We start from the raw sequence: 22,243 nt of genomic DNA, 5'->3' as shown, positions 1-22,243 counted from the left end.
GTACGTTCTAGTATCAATTGTTTGGTGTCAATAAAGTATAAAGTACAAGGAGTTAGAAAAGAGGCTGAAGTAATTGGTAGTAATTGCTTGAATACACACAGTACCATGTACTAGTAAAGACAGGAATAGTATGATAATATAGATGAATGAGTGGCTGAGGAAGTGGTGCTGGGGACAGGGTTTCAAATTTCTGGATCACTGGGCACTGGGATCTCTTCTGGGGAAGGCATTATCTGTAAAAAATTGACAGGTTACATCTGAACCCAAGAGGAACCAATACTCTTGTGGACAGGTTTGCTAGAATGTTATGTCGGGTTTAAACCAAACAAGTTTGCTAGAATGTTATGTCAGGTTTAAGCCAATTTTGGAAGGGGAAGAGAACTGGATGGATGGTGCAGTTGGAATGCAAGTTGATGCATTGTGTCAATGCATAGCTTCAGCAAGATGATGCTGGTGAACCATGGTGATGAGCTGTGGGCAGTTTATAAAACTCCTAAATATAGTTCTTTTGAATAACTCTCATTGCAATCTGCAGCCTGTAATTTCCCTTTAAATAATATGGTTTTAAACCGTCATAACAAATTAGTGATTTCACAATCTTCTGAAAGACTCAGAGGACTTAACTTTCAGGTACACTAAGCAGATGAAGGTACATCACTACGCCAAAAGGGAGGGAGGGGGGGAGGACTGCAAAACAGAGTCAAATGAAGTGGTATGACACTTCCTCTACCCAGCATTGTGTTAGCAAATGTACTGTTGCTGGAGAACAAGATTGAGGACCTAAGAGCATAATTGTTGTAGATTAGATTAGATTAGATTATGAAGACACACAGTCCTCTTTTATCGTCATTTAGTAATACATGCATTAAGAAATGATACAATATTTCCTCCGGTGTGATATCACAAAACACAGGACAGACCAAGACTGAAGAAAAACTAACAAAACCACATAATTATAACATATAGTTACAACAGTGTAACAATACCATAACTTGAGTAAGAAGTCCATGAGCACAGTTAAAATTCAAAGTCTCTCAAATGTCCCACATCTCATGCAGACGGGAGAAAGAAGAAAACCTCTCCTTGCCATACCCGACCACGGTCCAACTCTGAGAATTCCAAAAACTTCGAGCTCTGATCAACTCTCCGACACTGAGTACTGAGCGCCATCTCTGTCCGAACGATTTGACCTCCATCTCGGTCGCCAACTGCAGGCAAAGCCAGGGATTTTGAGGCCTTCCCTCCGAAAGATTCCCGACCGTGCAGTAACGACAGCAGCGAACAAGCGTTTCAGAAATTTTTCCAGATGTTCCTCTGTGCTTTCACGTCCATCTCCATCAAATCAGAATTGTCCACGGCCCCTATTTAATGCATATGATATTATTTTTCACCGGAGGGCTGCGCACGCATGGCGTGCTGCTTCTCTCTCCTCCCGCTGATTGTATCAGAGTGAAATGAGGATCTGCTGCATTCTCTGTTTCACAGAGACATGGCTCATTCCAGACATGCTGGATTTGTCGCTAAGGCTCCAAGCCTTCTCAATACACAGGATGGAACAGACTGCTGATTCAGAGAAAGCAAAAAATGGAAGTCTGTATTTCGTGATAAACCCTTTGTGGTGCTCGGATATAGCGGTCTTGTTGCACTCTTGTTCCCCCACCCTGAAGCATCTTATGATTAAGTGCCAACCATTCTACCTACCAAGAGAGTTCTCCTCCGTGATCCTGACTGCAGTTTACAAGCCATCAAAGGCTGATGTTAAGTAGGCTGTCAATGTATGGAGTGCCATCATCAGCAAACAAGAAACAAACTACCCTGACACCTTTCAAATCATTGTTAAGTATTTCAGTCAAGCTTGCTTGAAGAAATCTCTTCCCAATTATCATGAACATTTCAGCTGCAGCACCAGGGTTCCTAAAACACTTAACCACTGACATACTATAATTAGGACTGCCTACCAATGGCTGTCCTCCTCTTACTTGCATACAAAGAGGTGGTCACAGGGGGCAGAGGAGTGGCTATGGGATTCCTTTGAGTTGGTGGTCTGGGCCACGTTCAAGAACCTGAAGGACCAGAGGATCTGAACCTATATGCAATGGTGATCACGGACTTTATAAAAACAGTTGTTGATGAGTGTATCCTTAGAATATCATTCAGAGCCCTCTCCAATCAGATGCCATGGATGAATCATGAGATCCACAAAATGCTGAGGGCCAGATCAGTAGCTTTCAGGTCTGGCCCAAGTAAATACAAGAGATTCAGATGCAATATCCAGAAAGCCATCTCACATACAAAGTGGCAATTCCAGACCAAATTTGAATCACCGAAGGATGCTCAACAACTGTGCTGGGACTTGAATGCTATCAACTCCTACAAAGTGAAACCAAATGACATAGGTGGCAATAAAGCTTCACCCCCAGATGAGCACGTCTTTAATGCTAGCTTTGACTGTCAAAAACATGGAGGCACCTCCACAGACTCCAACAGCCCTTGAAGACCCTGTGATTTCAGTTTCTGAGGACATCATGAGAGCTTCCTTCATGAGGGTTGTTATGGCAAGCCAAAACCATCAGCACCAAGTGGTCAGCTGAAACCAATCCCAGGCTGAATTTTACTGATTAGTCATTGTCCCAATCAAAGACTCAATTGTTCTGGAATAAACCATTTAAATAGTCATGCTGGGGAATGTGTTTGAGTTTGATGTAGTTTTACTGAATAAAGGGTTACTTTGAATTCCAGTTTTTTCTGGAGTTATTTGGCTTTGGGTCTCATCAGTATTTATAGGCAAGTGAACACATGGAGGGAGAACCCACAGAAAGCATCCTGCCCAGATAGGATACCTGGCCGAGTACCAAAGACCTGTGTTGATCAACTGGCTGCAGCATTCACCGATATCTTTAACCTCTCACTTCGGAAGTATGAAGTACAGTTCTGCATCAAGCAGACTTCAATTATACAGGTGCCTAAGGAGAATGTGATAATCTGCCTCAATGATTAACATCCAGTTACTTTTATGTCCACTGAGATAAAGAGCTTTGAGAGTTTGGTGATGAATTATATCAATTCCTGCCTGAGAAGCGATTTAGATGTGCTCCAACTTTCCTACGATCACAACAGGTCAACAGCAAATACCATTTCATTGGATATTCACTCATCTCTGGAACACCTGTACAGTGAAGGTGCATACATCAGGATGCTTGTCATTGACAACATCCCATCAGAACTAATCAATAATCAAGATGTTAGCCTCAATAGCTCTTGAGCTACCAGATGCTCAATTTCCTCACTTGCAGATCCCAGTCAGTTTGGGTTGCCAACAACATCGCCTCCACTATCTCCATCAGCACAGGTGCACCTCAGGGCTTGTGTGCTTATCCCCCTGCTCTGTTTGCCTTGTTCTTATGACTGTGACACTAAGCACAGCTCCAATGCCATGTTTAAATTTGGTGACAATACCACTGTCATTGGTTGACTGAAAGGTGATAAGGAATCAGCATATAGGAAGGTGATTGTTTTGGATCTCCATAACAAACTCTCACTGTAGGTCATTCCTCTTTGGGGGATCAGGTCAGAGGTTGAGAGGGTCACCAACTTTAAATTCCTCGGTGTTATCCTTTCAGTCAATCTGTCCTGAGCCCAGCACGTAAGTGTCATGAAAAAAGCATGGCAGTGCCTCTACCGTTTTAGGAGCTTGTGAAGTTTCAGTATGTCATCTAAAACTTTGACAAACTTCTATACATATGTGTTGAAGAGTACGTTGTCTGGAGAGTGAAGATACGTACTTCAGGGTGCATGTCATCACGGACTGGTATGAAAACACCAATGCTGTTGAATGGAGAAGCCTACAGAAAGTACTGGATATGGCCTGGTCCTTCACATGTAAAGCCCTCTCTACCGCTGAGCAACCTACATGGAGTACTGGTGCAGAAAAGCAGCATCCAACATCGGTGACCCCCAACATCCAGGTCATGCTCTCTTCTTGCTGCTGCCATCGGGTAGAAGATACAGGAGTCCCAGGATCCAAACCACCAGGTTCAGGAACAGTTACCCTGCAAACGTCAGGCTCTTGAACCAGAGGGGATCACTTCATTCAACCTTACTTGCCTCAACTGAACTGTATTCATTTTCAAGGACTCTTCATCTCATGTTCTCAAGATTTATTGCTTATTTATTTATTATTATTTTCTTCTCTTTTTATATTTTGTTAATGGTCTTTTGCAGATTGATTGTTTCTCCATTCTGTTGGGGGTGATCTTTCATTGATTCCATTGTGTTTCTTTTACTTACTGTGAATACCACAAGAAAATCAATCTCAGGGTTGTATACCGTGACATATACAGTGGTACTCGAAAGTTTGTGAACCCTGTAGAATTTTCTCTATTTCTGCATAAATATGACTAAAATGTGATCAGATTTTCCTAAAAGTCCTAAAAAGAACCCAGCTAAATAAGTAACACAAAAGCATTGTACTTGTTCATTTATTTATTGAGAATAATGATCCAATATTACATGTATTTGTTGGAAAAAATATGTGAACCTCTGGGGTAATGCCTTCTACAAAAGCTATTTGGAATCGGGTGTTCCAGTCAATGAGATGAGATTGGAAGTGTGGGTTGTTGAGACGCCCTGTCCGATTAAAAAAAAGACACACAACGTAAGGTTACGGACAGAGCCTGCCCTTCTCAAGAAGGATCTGTTTATGTGCACTGTGCCTTGATGAAAACACCTTTCAGAGGACCTGAGAAGGATTGTGGAGATGCATGAAGCTGGAAAAGGCTACACAAGCATTTCTCAAGACCTGAGTATTCATCAGTCCATAGTTAGAGAAATTGACTACAAATGGAGGAAGTTCAGTACTGTTACAACTTCCCCTAGGAGTGGGCATCCTGCAGAGATCACACCAGGAACACAGCTTGCAATTTTATTATTATTTTCTTCTCTTTTTATATTTTGTTAATTGTCTTTTGCAGATTAATTGTTTCTCCATTCTGTTGGGGGTGATCTTTCATTGATTCCATTGTGTTTCTTTTACTTACTGTGAATATTACCCCAAGGGTAATAACAAAAAACCTGCAGAAATCTCTAGAACTTGCTAAAGTTTCTGTTAATGTGCCCACTACAGGAAAAACGCTGAACAAGAAAGATGTCAATGGAATGACACCAGGGTGGAAACCACTGCTCTCCAAAAAAAAATTGCTGCAAGTCTCAAGATTGCAAAAGACCACATGGATGTTCCACAATGCTTCTGGGACAATGTTCTGTGAACAGATGAGACAAAAGTTGAACTTCTTGCAGAAATACACATTGCTATATTTGGGAGGAAAAGGACATCACACACCAACACCAAAACCTCATCCCAACTGTGACACAAAGTGGAAGGAGCATCATGGTTTAGGGCTGCTTTGCTGACTCAGGGCATTGATAGCTTTCAATCGTTGGGGGAACAATGAATTCAAAATTGTATGAAGAAATTTTACAGGAGGACGTTAGGATAGCAGTTCATTGCCTGAAGCTTAATAGAAGTTGGATAATGCAACAAGACAATGATCTGAAAGACAAGAGTAAATCAACAACAGAATGGTTTAAAAAGAAGTAAATTAGTTCCTTGGAATGACTGAAACAAGGACTTGACCTTAATCCTATAGAAATGTAGTGGAAGGACCCGAAGCAAGCAGTTCCTGCAAGGAAGCCCACCAATATCCCAGAGTTAGAGTAGTTTTGTAAGGAGGAATGGGCCTAAAATTTCTCCAAGCAGATGTACAGGACTGATCAACAGTTACCGGAAGTGCTTATTTGAAGTTATTGCTGTATAAGGGGGTCACACCAGTTACTGAAAGCAAAGAGTCACATACTTTTCACAACAACTACATGTAATGAACAAGTATAATATTGTTGTTTTATTTATTTAATTGTTTTCTCTTTATCTAGTTTTAGGACTTGCTTGAAGATCTGATCACATTTTAGGTCATATTTATGCAGAAATAGAGAAAATTCTACAGGGTTCACAAACTTCCTAGCACCACTGTACGCGCCATTGATTTACTTTGAACATTGAATTTTGATACTGCGAGGAAGGACAGGCAGATGATAGGATAAAATTGTAATATGTGGGATGAGTTGAAGTGTAACATGGGGGCAAAATCAAAAAGGAGTTGAATATGGGACTTCAGGTAGATGATCTTCTAGTGCAATTATAGATTGGTATGTATGATGTTGTGGGCATCACTGACTCATGGCTGATGTAAGATCATAGTTAGGAGCTTAACATCCAAGGATACACATTGTATCAAAAGGACAGGCAGGTAGGCAGAGGGGGTGGGGGTATTTATTTTTTTGTTTGTTTAGATACAGTGCAGAGTAGATTCTTCCAGCCCTTTGAGTCACGCCGTCCAGCAATTCCCCCAATTTAATGCTAGCCTAACCATGGGACAATTTTACACTGGTACATCTTTGGGAGGAAACTGAGCATCCGGAGGAAACCCATGTCGCCATGGGGAGAAAGCAGTAAGTCCTTACAGGCAGTGGTGTAAATTGAACCCAAATTACCTGTACTGTAAAGTTTTGTGATAATCACTGCAGTGCCATTCCACCCCACCAAGTAGGGTGGCTCTGTTGGTAAAAAATGAAATCAAATCCTTAGAAACAAGTGAGATAGGTTTAAAGATGAAGATTATTTGTGGGTAGAGTTAAGAAACTGCACGGGTAAAAGGATACTAATGGGAGTTACATAAAGGCCTCAAAACAGTAGCCAGGAACTGAGATGTAAATTGCAATGGGAGATAGAAAAAGCATGTGATAAGGGCAATGTTACAATACTGATGGGGGATTTCAATATGTAGGTAGATTGGGAAAATCTGATTGGTGCTGGAATTTGTAGAGTGCCTACAAGATGACTTTTTAGAGCAGCTTCTGGTTGCATCCACTAGGGGAAAGGCAATTCTGGATTGGGTAATGTGCCATATTTGATTGGAGAGTTTAAGGTAAATGAATACTGAGGAGGCAGTGATCATAATCTGATAGAATTCACCCTACAGTTTGAGAGGGAGAAGATAAAATCAAATGCGTTTGTGTTATAATGGAATAAAGGGAATTACAGAGGCACGAGAGCGGAGCTGGCAAAAGTTGATTGGAAGGGGACACAGGCAGGGATGATGACAGAACAGCAGTGGCTGGAGTTTCTGGCAGCAATTCAGATGGTGCAGGATAGATGTATCCCAAAGATGAAGAAGTATTCTAAAGGGAGGATGAGGCAACTGTGACTGACAAGGAAACGTACAACAGCATAAAAGGAAAAGAAGGGGCATATGATATAGTAAAAATTAATGGGAGGTTAGAAGATTGGGAAGCTTTTAAAAGCCAACAGAAGGCAATTAAAAAGCAATAAAGAGAGGAGAGATGAAATACGAAGGTAAGCTAGCCAATAAAATCAAAGAGGATGCCAAAACTTTTTTCAGATACAAAAAGAGCAAAAGAGAGACTTTGGTGTATATCAGACGCCAGGAAAAGGTGCTGGAGAAGTAGTAATGGGGGACAAAGAAATGGCTGATGAACTTAATAAGTATTTTGTATCATTCTTCATGGTGGAAGACACTAGCAGTATGCCAAAAATTCAGGAGTGTCAAAGGGCAGAATTGAGTGTAGTTGCAATTATTAATGAGAATGTGCTTCGGAAGCTGAAAGGTCTGAAGGTAGTAAGTCACCTGGACCAGATGGAATACACCTCAGGGTTCAGAAAGAGCTGGCTGAAGAGATTGTGGTGACATTAGCAGTGGTCCTTCAAGAATTACTATATTTTGGAGAGGTTCTGGGGGGCCGAAAAATTGCAAGCACTCATTAAGAAGGAAGGGAGGCAGAAGAAGGGAAACCATAGGCTAGTTAGCCAGATGTCAGTGGTTTGGAAAATTTTGGACACCATTATTAAAGATGAGGTTTCAGAGTGCTCAGAGGCATGCAATAAAATAGGCCAAAGTCAGCATAGTTTCCTTAAGGGGAAATCTTGCCTGACAATTTTGATGGAATTATTTGAGGAAATAACAAACAGGATGTTGTTTACTTGGATTTTCAGAAGGCCTTTGACAAGGCCTCACACGTGAGATCGTTTAACAAAATAAGAGCCCATGGTATTACAGGAAAGGTACTTCCATTGACAGAAAATTCCTTGCTTGGCAGGAAGCAAAGAGAAGGAATAAAGGGGGCCTAAAGGGGGCCTAATCTGGTTGGCTGCCGGTGAACAATAGCGCTCTGCAGGGGTCGATGTTGGGGCTGCTTCTTTTTACGATTTGGATGCAGAATTGATGGCTTTCTGGTCAAGTTTGCAAACAATATAAAGATAGTTGGAGGGCAGGTAGTGTTGAAGAAACAGAGAGTCTGCAGAAGGACTAAGGCAGATTAGGAGAATGAGCAAAAAAAGTGGCAGATGGAATATAGTGTAGGGACGTGTATGATCAAGCACTTTGGTAGAAGGAATAAAGATCTAGACTATATTCTAATTGGGGGAAAAAAGTAAAAAGTCAGAGTTAGACCATAAGACCATAAGCCACAGGAGCAAAATTCGGCTATTTGGTTAATTGAGTCTGCTCTGCCATTCAATCATAGCTAATCCTTTCTTCCCCTTTCTCAGCTCCCCTCCCCGGCCTTCACCCTGTAACCTTTGATGCCATGTCCAATCAAGAACCTATCAAGCTCTGCCTTAAATACACCCAACCACCTGGCCTCCACAGCTATCTGTAGTAATAAAATCCACGAACACACCGTCCTCTGGCTGAAAAAAATGTCTCCGCATCTCTGTTTTAAATGGATGCCCCTCTATCCTGAGGCTGTGCCTTCTTGTCCCGGATCTCAAGCATAGTACTATTTCAGGCAACTTTATAAGCCTCTGTCTTCAATTAAATTCTAAATTCTCTCATCAAGACTAAGCATATTTTGGTCATTGATGATATTTTTGCAAATGATATATTATCTCATAAGTGCAAGCCCATCATCGTTTCCTTAAGCGTATTTTCCCAATTAGCCACATCTCAGTGTCCTCTCATTCATCCATTCATCTGTTAAGATGTAAGAACTGAGTCAGGTTAAACTACATCCGATCATGTTATTATCACTATTTACCACAGACCCTAACAACAAAATGATCAATTAACCCCTTTCAATGCAAACAAAAAAGGAAGATCTAAAATAACTTTTACCCTAGTGGTTTGTCCATACGTTAAATTGGAAAACAACCTCATGTGCATTCCATGAGTTCCCCCTTACTGCTAATCCTGTGTATTAGTAGACAAAATTTTCCCATCGTTATCTTACCTTTTTTCATCCACTGAATTTGTCACGATCAGTGTTACGTTTATGACCACTATTTGGTTACCCAAGAGGAACTCCTACCAATGTTTCTGCCCATTGCTATTAACTTAGCATGAAATGATTTTAATTCAAGATCATGATCCATCCAAACAAGATAATTTCCAGCATCTGCACATTTTCTCTTGTTTGTGAGATAATTTCTCACCAGTGTGCTGACCTCTTTCCTTACTGATAATACAACACCAAGAATTTCACTTATCTTCTCCCTCCAAAGATTGTACATCTTTGAGCATTTAGTCACAATGCAGCCATTCTTCTGTACTGGCACTGAGATAATACTCATTTTTATTTTGTATCATTTTCTCACTTACTTTGTTGCCAATACTGTGAGCATTTAGATGGAGCAGTTTTTGCTTTGCTTCTTAAACTTTTTACTGTACTTTGACTCCATTTGTTGCATGACTTTGGTTCCAATGACTAATTATTATTTATCTAGTTTTCCACTTCCTGCTTTGTTTAGTTTCTCCCTGAATTCTCTTTAAGCTTCCATCCCCACGTAAGGCTAAGGTATAGCATTGCTAATATCAGTACCAAGACCCAAACTTGCTTGAGGTCTGAAGAAATACCACTCCCATGCTGCAGAAGTGATTGCAATAAATTAGTGTCACTCCAAGACCTCTGACTTAAATTGACCTTTGGGCATTAAAGTGACTGCATCTTCCTTTAATGATTTGCCCGCAGTGTAGGTCCCTCACATGCTAGACTGGAGGGTCAGCCGCGAATCCAATGCACTAGTCTCCCATGTAGAACTTAAAGCTACAGGCTATCAGCCAGAGTTTAAATTCCTCTCAGCAATTACAATTACAATGTTTAAAAGACATTTGGACAAGTACTTGGATAGGAAAGGTTTAGAGAGTTGTGGGCCAAATGGGGCCAATGCAAGTTGGCAACTTGGTCCGCATGGACACCTTGGACCAATGTTTCCCTGACTTATAATGATTCTAAATCATCCGCTACAGCGAATGACAGATACCTTAAGCCCTCCTTCTCTTTCTATCTTTTGTCATGCATTTATCGGCCCCATCCTTTTATTTCTGAACTCATTCACATTGGTAATAATCCTGAGATCCTGCACTTTAATCTCTTTCCCAGCTCCCTAAATTCCTAAATATAATGAACCGGTGAGAATTCTGGAGACTACATATCTTGGGATTGCTCCCACTGCCAGCTCATTTGGTAGGAGTGCAATTTCTGCTTGGAAAATCTGCGGCTTTAAGTTCCTCATGGGAGATAAGAGCTCTCCTGAACTCACCCCATTGCCCAGCTCCCCTCCCATTGCACAGTACTGATCCAAAATGCATTCCAACGCTTTTCTCTCTCCATCTATAAATCCAAAACTATTTCATCCTCTTCTCTTCATCCTCTATCCATTTGATACTATCCCACTTTCTGTCTGCTCAAAACACTGCTCTGCTCTTTCCCCATGATCTGGTATCAATCCAAAGTTAATCTCGCCCCTATCACCTTCAATGAATCCAGTACTAATTAACTGCCCTCCCCTTAGCCCTTTATCAGTCGCAGGGATTCCTGATGCCCTGTTCCTCCCTAAAGGAATAGTCTTTTCCTCTCTGCCATCAGATTTCCGAATTGTTCATGAACTGATTAACACCACCTCACTATCCCTCTTTTGTATTATTTATTTATTTATTCATTTAATATTGGTAACGTATATTTTTATGCACTGCTGCCCCAAAATAAAAACAAATCCTGACGAAGACTGTACCTCTTCCTATAGATGCTGCCTGGCCTGCTGCATACCACCAGCATTTTTTGTGTGTTGCTTGAAATTCCAGCATCTGCAGATTTCCTCGTGTTTGCGTCATGAGATATGTCACTGCTCCTGATCCTAAAGGAGATTTGTCAGTGCAAAGCTAATCAGAATTAGGTTTTAGTGTCATTGGCACTATCTGGGAAACGGTACCGCAGCATAAAAGCCAGGACCAACAGGCTCCAGGACAGCTTCTTCCACCAGGCCATCAGACTGAATAATTCATGCTGATACAGTTGTATTTCTATGTTATATTGACTGTCCTGTTGTACACACTATTTAATATAAATTACTATAAATCTCACATTGCACATTTAGATGGAGACATAACGCAAAGATTTTTACTCCTTATGTATGTGAAGGATGTAAGTAATAAAGTCAATTCAATTCATACGAAATTTGTTAACTTTGCGGCAGCAGCACAATGCAATGCATAATATGTAAATAATATTACTTATTTAACTATTTTTATATACATATACATACACTAAGTATGTACGTGTGGCCTCCGTCGGTCGTGGTTGACCGTAGGTACTGCGCCTCTGGTACTCACCGGTTTGTCGAGCAGCGTCGGCTGTGGCTATTGAGGCTGATCCTGGAATCGCAATGGTTGCTGTTGCTGCATGTGTCGGGCGTCGTGGAATTGTTGTCCGCTGTCCACTGTGCTCTTCTCAGACTGACTCAGGATCACTCTTTCGCCTCGCTCTGGGTGTTGCTGAAGAGTACCTCGCCATTTGTTGCGGAGTGTGTATATAAAAATAGTTAAATAAGTAGCGCAAACACATAAATAAAAAACGTAGTGAGGTCGTGTTTCAGTGTCCGTTCAGAGACCAGATGGCGGGGGGAAAGAAGCTGTTCCTGAGTTTTTGAGTGTGTGCTTTCTGGCTTCTGTACTTCCTTCCTAATGGTAACGGTGAGAAGAGAGCATGTCTGGGTGGTGGGGGTTCTTTTTTGAAGCACCGCTCCATGAAGATATCTTCGATACTACAGAGGCTAATACCCATGATGGAGCTGACTAATTTTACAATGCTCCGCAGAATACTTTGATCCTGTGCAGTAGCAGCCCCCCATACCTGACGGTGATGCAGCCAGTCCGAATACTCCCCGCGATACATCTGTAGAAATTTTCGAGTGTTTTAGGTGAAATTCCAAATCTCCTCAAATTTCTAATGAAATATAGACGCTCTTGCCTTCTTTGTAGCTGCATCGATATGCTGCGAATAGATCAGATTCTCAGAGATACTAACACCCAGGAACTTGAAATTGCTCACTCTCTCCACATCAGCTCCCTCTGTTAGGATTGGTGTATGTTCCTTCACCTTACCCTATATGAAGTCCACAATCAGCTCTTTGGTTTTACTGACTCTTGAGTGCAAGGTTGTTGCTGTGACACCATTCAACTAGCTGGTATATCTCCCTCCTATATGTCCTCTCGTCAGCATCTGAGATTCTGCCAACAATGATAGTATCTAGCCATGAAGTCATGGATGTAAAGAGTGTTAGCCATAAAGAACTACAGTCTGCAAATCAGTGAATTCGAATGAAGCAAACATAGCGGAAGCAGATGGACCAATTGTCTTTGTTCGTACCATAAGGGGGGAGATGGAGGCTGCCATTTTATGAAAGAGTTCTCCATTTTGTGCTAAAGTAATCAATCTTGTAAAGTTGACTCAATGATGCCTCAGGGAATCGACTGAACGAGGAATCATTTCCAAATGAGAAGTTATTTGAGTGCTGTTTTTGGGTTGGATATAGCATGCAGGTTTGTAAATGTGGTCTCTGTCTGGTCTGTGTGATTCAAGTAGATGCTGATTGAGAATAAAGAGCCATCGATTGCCAATTGTCACTTGCAGGGAAGAAGACAATAAGTGGATGTTGGCCTGGAGAATAGCCAATAAAAAGGTGTTAAAGGTTAGATACATGACCTACAGCCATTGACACTGGAATGTACCATTTGAATTGGTAAGGAATGAATATAAAAGCAGCCACTTATAGTTTGCTGGCAGTGGTTACTCTGTAGGAGAACAACTTTATTTTATTAACAAAATATACTTTCCTCGCAATAAAATTACTTATAACAAACTATTCAATAACTCTAAATTCTTTACAGACATTACCATTACATTCTATACAGTTTCACAATTTCAGCCACTTACATGGCACTCTGTTGGTTCATATTGTATAACCACTGTTGAGGGGTATAGTCCTCGCCACCTAACCCCTCTCACTCCCACGGGAGAAGAACCCTAAACCATGGTCCTTCCCCACCGGGCCCTTGCAGTGGTTGCACCAAGTTCCGGTGCACCCCTCAGCATGTAGTCCTTCAGCCACAAATGTGAACAACTATCGCGGATGTGAGGTGCCCCAATCACGTGGAGATCTGAAACAGGACTCTGAGGAACATGTGGTCAGCAGCAGAAACTCCCTTTTAACTGGTAATATCTTTACTGCACTTTGACTGCTCATGGAAGGTCATGAAAACTTAGCTGGTGTGCACACAGGTATTGGCTGTGCAAGTTCAAGTGTTCCTCCATTGAGATAATAAATATCGGTAAATACAGATTCTTTTTGTGCATCACTGATTATTATTATTATTATTATGAGGAGTGAATCTTGTAACAAGATTGTAGAGTAGTGGACTAAGCACACATCCCTGAGGTGTGCCAGTGAGTCATGGAGGCCGAGATATTATTACCAATCCGCTCAAATTGTGATCTTCCAGTTAGGATGTCGAGTATCCAGTTGCAGAGGGAGCTACAGAGGCCCAGGTTCTGTAGCTTTTTGATCAGGACTGTAGGAATAATGGTGTTAAACGCTGAGCTATAGTTAATAAACAGCAGCCTGACATGGGTATCTGTATTGTCCAGGTGATCTAAGGCCACTTGGAGAACCAATGAGATTGCATCTGCTGTAGACCTATTGTGATGACAGGCAAATTGCAATGGGTCCAGGTCCTTGCAGGCAGGAGTTAAATCTGGCCATGACCAGCCTCCCAAAGCATTTCATCACCGTAGTTGTGAGTGCTACTGGATGATAGTCATTAAGACAGCTTGTACTGCTCTTCTTGGGCATTGATATAGTCGTTGCCCTTTTGAATCTGGTGGGAACTTCTGACTGTAGCAGTGAGAGATTGAAAATGTCTTTGGACTCTCCCACCAGTTGGTTGGCACGAGTTTTCAGAGCCTGACCAGGTACCCCATCAGGGCCTGCTGCCTTGGGAGGGTTTGCCCTCCTGAGAGACAGCCTCCGAGTCAGATCACAGGGAAGTCCTGATGCAGGGTATCAGCCCGATACACTGACACTTTCTTTCCCCCACAAATGCTGCTCAACCCACTGAGTTCCTCCAGCAGATAGTTTGTTGCTCCAGATTCTAGCATCCTCAATCTCTTGTGTAGGTAATCATGGAAGTTTGTTGTTTAACTTTGATATTGAAATCGTGGCTTGTCTATGATCCAAACGTTTTAAGTCCCCAGTGCAGAATGCTATTGAAGGAAAGGGATATTACTAAAGGAGGCCCAAGGAAGGAAACACTGTGACTGGCTCAGTGGCACAGTGTGTGGAGCAGCCTCGCAGTCTGAGGAATTTGAGTTTGATCCTAACCTCTGGTGCCCTCTGTGACTCCATGAGTTCCCCCAGGTGCTCCGGTTTCCCCCCATATGGTTAATTGCATGCTGTACATTGCTCCATCTATGCAGGTGGATGTGGGAATTAATTGGAATGTGGGGAGACTAAATTATAGAGAATGGGATTGCTCTGAGAGCTAGAATAGACTCAGTGGGTCAAATGGCCTTGTTAAGGACATACAGAAATAACAGGCAATACTGTAATAGGAGTAGGGTGGTAGGAGTGAAAAAAGAAGCAGTAAAAACCGGCTGAAGGGTGGGGCAATGCTGAATAGGACTGTTGTGCTGGAAATCCCCCTCTTTTCTTATCACACATACTGCATGACACAATCAAAACCCAACTCTTTCACTTTCATTTGGCACAGTTTCAGCGCAGAAAGGGCTCAACCCAGCACCGTGTGTTTACCACGAACAGCACACCGCCTCCATTTTGTATCTGGGCTTGCCTTCTCCACATATTCACATTCCTGCCGTTTTTGCTCCTTCTTTTCGCTTGGAGCTGGAGGAGTCACTATGAGTAACCCCTGCTCTCCTGGAGGATACCCGTCAGCCAGCCCAGGAAGGATCAAGACAGAGCTGGGGCAGACCACTTTTGTTGTCAAGTAATCACAGGAAGCCAACCGAAAACATTGATCACATAAAGTCATACAACAGAGAAAACAGACCATTCAGCCCATCTGGTCCATTTAAGCTAGGCTGCGTTTGACACATATCTTTCCAACTTTTTCCTATCCGTGCACCTGCCAAAGTTCCTTTTAAGTGTTGTTAATGTTTCTGCTTCAATCACTTCCTCTGGCAGATCATTCCATATACTGAACAGCCTCTTGGTGAAAATGTTGCCCCTCGGGTTCCTATTAAGTCTCACCCCTCTTGCTCTAGACCTGTGTCTTCTCGTTTGTGATTCCCCAGCCTGTGACCCTAAGGAACTCTCCCTGTGATATATAAGGAGACAAAGTACTGGTGACCTTGTAAAAAAAATGCTGGTGGAACGCAGCAGGCCAGGTAGCATCTATAAGAAGAGGTACAGTCGACGCTCCACCAGCATTTTTTGTGTGTTGCTTGAATTTCCAGCATCTGCAGATTTCCTCGTGTTTGCGAATAAGAAAGACATGACCTTGTTCATGGGGCTATATTACTGACTACCCAACAGTCTGTGGGATTTAGAGGAACAAATTTGTGGAGAGATTGCAACTGTTGCAAGAAACATAAGGTTGTTATAGTAGGTCATTTTAACTTTACGCACATGGACTAGGCCTCCCATACTGTAAAAGACGGACTAGTGCTTAACAAATGTGTTTCGGAAAGTTTCCTGAATCAGTACATGAAAGTCCCAATGAGAGAGTGTGCGATACTTGAGCTGCTATTAAAGTTCAAAAGTTCAAAGTTCAAACTAAATTTATTATCAGAGTACATACATGTCACCACATACAACCCTGAGATTCTTTTTCCTGCGGGCATACTTAGCAAATCTATAGAACAGTAACAGTAAATGGGATCAATGAACAATAAACTGTGCAAGTACAGAGGTAAATAAATAGCAATAAATAACAAGCATGAAATAACAAGATAAATGAGTCCTTTAATGAGTGTAGTTATCCCCCATTGTTCTACAGCCTGATGGGTGAGGGATAGTATGAATCCCGAGGCACCTCGATCTTCTACCTGATGGCAGCAGCAAGAAAAGAGCATGGCCTGGGTGGTGAGGATCTTTGATAATGGATGCTGGAAGTAGAGGCACTGTCATGCTAAGGAATGAGAGAGGGCAGGTAGCAGAAGTTTGTGTGGGGGAATACTTTGCACCTAGTAATCGTAATGCCAATAGTTTCAAAGTAAAAATGGAAAAGGATAGGTCTGGTCTGTGGGTTGAGATTCTAAATTGTAGAAAGGCCAATTTTGATGGCATCAGAAAGAATCTGACTAGTTTTCTGGTAAAGGTGAATTTGGCCTTCATAAGAGAAATTCTGTGAGGACAAAGCTTGTATGTGCCTATCAGAAAAAGTAAAGATAAAGCAAAATGGCAGTGGAGAACATCTAGGAAGAGTTTAAAACACCAGTGACAGAAGTTGCAGAAAAGTCCTTGGGTTATCGGAAAAAGAGCAAGAGACATAACCCTTGGTTCACCGATGAGTTGAGAAAGTTAACTGAAGAAAGAAGGAAGGTAAAACATTGGGATAAATGAGCAAAGCCCTGTGGTAAACCATATATATATGTTGTAACTTGGTTACCTGTCTGGCCACGCCCCTCTGCTGACTGCTCACGTGGCTCCTCCCACAGATCCCTAAATAAAGGTGATTGCGCTATTGCTCCTCCTCAGTCCAGGGGCAGATACTCAGCATGGTGGAGGTCACATTTTACTGCTAATAAAAGCCTTTCAGTATTCACTTTACTTCCAGTCTTTTGGAGTTATTGATAGTGCATCACGCCCTACACTGCTTGATTCAAAGAAAATGTAAGGAAGCAAAAGAGAATTGGATGAATGAACGGTGCAAAGAAATTGAGCAGTATGAACAAAGTCATGATTACAGAGACCTTCACCAAAAGGTAAAGGATATGACGAAATTAAAGAGGACCATGCCATCAACTGGGTGTATCGAAGACAGTAGTGGTAATCCATGCTATGAAAAAGAAGAGGTCATGGACAGACGGGTTAAGTACATCTTGGAATTATTTGAAGATAACAGGATTAAGGATTTACCAGAATTAAATCAAATGACTAATCAACCTAAAATATTGATGTCAGAGATGGAAAGTGCGATTTGGAGTCTAAAAGTCAGAAAGGTGGCTGGTGAAGATACGATTTCCATTGAAATTCTGATATCACTTGGTCCGAACGGAAAAAAAACAAACCTTTTAGTGATATTAAACAACAGTATTATGACTTTTTCAAATCAGTATTTATCGCCTTACCAAAAAGGCCAAGGATGATAAGATGTAACGAACACAGGACAATAAACATAATGTCTCATTGCGTCAAGCTACTGTTGAAAATAGCGTTCGGCAGAATGAAAGGTACAATCAGCGATGAAATTGGAGAAACAGTCTGGTTTTCATAAAGGCTCAGGAATAAGAGAATGAATATTTGCATTGAGAAACATCATGGACAGATGCATTGAGGCACAAAAGACCATTTACTTATGTTTATTGACTATGAAAAGGCTTTTGATAAAGTAAGACACAAGAAAGTAATAGAAGTGCTGAACAAGTTCGATCTGGGGTGGGAGAATGTGCAGATAATAAAGAACTTGGATTGGAAACAGAAAGCAGTGGTCAGGGTAGAAAAAGAGCTATCACCATGGGCATGTATTAAATGAGGCACAAGGCAAGGCTATGTTGTACCGCTGGATTTGTTCAACCTCTACGGAGAATGGATTTTTCGGGAATGCAACCATCAGGAGACAGGTATTCCAATCGGAGGCTGGAGGTGGATAACATCAGGTATGCGGACGACACCGCGTTGTTAGCTGACGGCGAATGTGAACTGCAAATTATGCTGACTAAAGTGAATGAGCAAAGCCTTGACTATGGACTAAAGATCAACCCTAAGAAAACAAAATCGATGGTGGTAAGCAAAGTAAACTCTAAAGACTCATTCATGATGATATCGTTACAAGTGAATGGACCAGACATTGAACAGGTGTGAAAGTTTGAATATCTTGGCAGTTGTCTGACAGATGACGGGAGATGTGAAGTTGAGATCAGAAGGAGAATAGGTATGCTAAGACCCAGTTCATGAAGCTAAAAGATCTACTATGCAGTAGAATCCACTTCCTCGAGTGTTATGTATGGTCAGTGCTGAGGTGTGGATCAGAAACATGGACCCTGAAGAAGGATGACATAAAATGAATGACTGCTTTTGAAATGTGCTCCTATTGACGAATGTAGAAGATCAGCTGGGTAGAGAAAGTTTCAAATGAGAGGGTTTTGTCTGAAGTTGGTAGACCATGGATATTGCTGGAGAAGATTATGAAGTTAAAAGTTGCTTATTGTGGACACGTTATGCAGAGAGATAACATCTTGTTGGATTTTCTATATGGAAAGGTGGAGGGAAAGAAAGGAAGATGAAGGCAAAGAACAAATTGACTGGATATCAAGAAGGATTGGACCAAGCTGGACAAGACTAGGGATGTTGTGGACAAGTGTTGGGACAGAGAAGCATGGAGGGAAATAGCCCGCCAACTGGAAATTCCAGATGCGACCTGACGATGGCAAAAGATAACGGGTTTAGGGATCCTTGGTTTTCAAGAGATATTGAAGCCCTGCTAATGAAAATTGGGAGATGCATAGCAGGTATAGGCAGGTAGGAACAAATGAGGTACTTAAGGTGTATATGAAATGCAAGAGAACACTTAAGGAAGAAATCAGAAATTGCAGGGGTCCTAGCAGAGATATTTAAATCATCCTTAGCGACAGGTGACGTACCAGAGGGTTGGAGAACTGCTAATGTTATTCCACTCTAAAAGGCCCTAAAACTAAACCAGGAAATTATAGGCTGGTGAGTCTAACATCATAGTAGGAAAGTTATTGAAAGGTATTCGGGTCTGAATATATAGGTATTTGGTTAGATGGGGAATGATCAGGGATAATCAGCATAGCTTTGAGAGTGGTAGGTGATGTCTAAGAAAACTTACAGAGTTTTTCAAGGAAACTACCAGGAAAGTTGATGAAGGCAAGGCAATGGATATTGACTATATTGAATTTAGCAAGGCATTTGACATGTCTTACATGGGAGGTTGGTCAGTAAGGTTCAGTTGCTTGACATTGAACATGAGTTAGTAAATTGGATTAGACATTGGCTTTGGGGGTGAAGCCAGACTGGAGGACTCTGACTAGTGGAGTACCGGTGACTGCTGTGTCTGTTATTATTTGTCATCTATATCAATCATCTGGATGAGAATGTGGCTAACTAGATTAGCAAATTTGCAGATGACACCAATATTGCGAGGAAGACTATCAGAGCTCACAGCAGGATCTGGACCAGCTGGAAAAATGGGACTGAAAAATAGCAGATGGAATTTAATGCAGACAAGTGCGAGGTGTTGCACTTCAGTAGGACCAACCAGGGTAGGTCTTACACGGTGAGCAGCAAGGCACTGAATGCGATAGAACAAAGGGATCTGGGAATACAGGTCCATAATTTGTTGAAAATGGCATCACAGGTAGATAGTGTCATAAAGAAAGCTTTTAGCACATTGGCCTTCATATGCCAAAGTGCAGTGTACAGGAGATGGGATGTTAAGTTGAAATTGTATATGAGGCCTAGTGAGGCCTAATTTGGAGTACTGTGTGCAGTTTTGGTCACCTACCTACAGGATGTAAATAAGGCTGAGAGAGAGTACAGAAAAATTACAAGGATGCTGCTGGGACTGGAGGACCTGAGTAATAAGTACAGATTGACTAGGTCAGGGCATTATTCCCTGGAATGTAGAAGACTGAGGGCAGATTCGATCGAGGTATACAAAAATATGAGTCGTATAGATAGGGTAAATGCAAGCAGTCTTTTCCGCTGAGATTGGGTGGGATTACAATGAAAGATGATGGATTAAGAGTGAAAGGTGAAGAGTTTAAGACCATAAAACAAAGGAGCAGAAGTCGGCCATTTGGCCCATCGAGTCTGCGCCGCTATTTTATCATGAGCTGATCCATTCTCCCATTTAGTCCCACTCCACCCCCCCCACTTCTCACCATAACCTTTGATGCCCTGGCTACTCAGATACCTATCAATCTCTGCCTTAAATACAAGGGGAACATGCGAGGAAACGTCTTCACTCTGAAGGTTGTGAGAGTGCAGAACGAGCTGCCACACACAAGTGGTGCATGTAAGCTTGATTTCAACGTTAAAGGAAGTTTGGAAAGGTACTTGGATAGTAGAGGTTTGGATGGCTGTGGTCCTGGTACAGGTCAATAGGACTAGGCAGTTTAATTGGTACGGCACAGTCTAGATGGACTGAAGGGCCTGTTTCTGTGCTGTACTTTGCAAAAAACTCCATAAGTCAGAAAATACACAAAAATCTCTGGCTACGGTAATCATAACTCCACAATGATGCAAGGAATGGCAGCAAAATACACACACAGCTGACAAGGAAGAACAATTACTAAAAGTGGAGAGTGAGAGGAAATTTGTTCTGCTGTTCATTAGAACAAATGTACATCCATAGAGTGATAGGGTACTAAGGCACAGAAATAGACCGTTCAGGGTTCATGCTGGAACATACTACTGAACTAGAATATGAGCCATGATCTGGAACATAAGAAAATAGCAGCAGGATAGGCCACACCCTCTTAAGCCTGCCCTGTCATTCAGTATGGGTGATCTGCTCCAGGCCTCATCTATTTCTCTGTGTCAGACCTCTGCTGGCCTTAATAATTGGGGAAGCAGGTTTAGAAGGCTGGATTGCCCATTCCTGAAGCAATTTCTCATGTCCTTAAAAAAAGAGTACAAGGAACTGACAGTGTAAGTCATCTTCCTTCTCAAAAGAGGGCACAAAACACATACCAGAAATTGAGAGAGAGAGGGGAATAAAGTATTACTGAGAGTCATAGTCATACAGCATGGAAGTGGATCCTGTATGGATTGACCCTATCTGTGCACTTCATGCTTTTAAATACCTCTATAAGACCACCCCCAGTCTCATATGCTCCAGTGTAAAAGGTCCCTACCTGCTCAACCTAACTCCATAACTCAGTCTCCGGAGTCCCAGCAGCACCCTGGTAAGTCTCCTCTGCACTTTTTCCAGTTTAACAACATATTTTCTATTCTGGGGTAACCAAAACTGAACACAATATTCCAAATGCGACCTCACCAGCGTCTAGTACAACTTCAAGTGTACAATTTACCAAAAAAAAAATTGAACGCGATCCAAAACCATAAATTCCCCGACATTTAAAATGTTTCGATCTGCAACATTAATTGTGTTTATCTCTCCGTAGACACGACTTAGGAATTTTAGGAGATTCTGTTTTCAGTTCTGGAAATCCCCTGGATTCAATTTCCTCCCCTCCTTTACAATTTTGAAACTGCTGCAGTAGGGACGATATTGTTCTTGAGTCTCCAATATTCTCTAAATTCTGAGCATTGAAAATTGAAAATAAAGAAGACTGACACATTTAGGCCTCAACTGAAGTGATTGCGCGATTAACAATATGTTCAGCTTCAATCACACTGTAAATTGACTTTGGGGCCGCAGATTCTGTCGCAGGTAGATTCAGTTTCACATTTGTTTTATTGTTTATAACAATAAACGTGTTCAGATTTGACAGGATTTCGTCAATATCAATCTAAGCACTGTGCCGGGATTTACCGAAGTTTCAGGTTCTCCTGCGGTAAGACCAGAGTCGAAAGCGCAGGCCAGTTGAACTCTTAGCGATGACCGGGCTATGTTGGGTTCAGAGTGTAGGAACAAAAGTCACTTGGACTGGAGCCTGAAACGGTAATTCCGGGAATCCGTCAGATTTCTCTCTAAGCGACTTGTGAAATTAGTATAAACATAGCATGCGC

This window comes from Mobula hypostoma (assembly GCF_963921235.1).
Source record: "Mobula hypostoma chromosome 5 unlocalized genomic scaffold, sMobHyp1.1 SUPER_5_unloc_1, whole genome shotgun sequence".
NCBI lineage: Eukaryota > Metazoa > Chordata > Chondrichthyes > Myliobatiformes > Myliobatidae > Mobula > Mobula hypostoma.
This window is presented reverse-complemented; position numbering follows the sequence as displayed.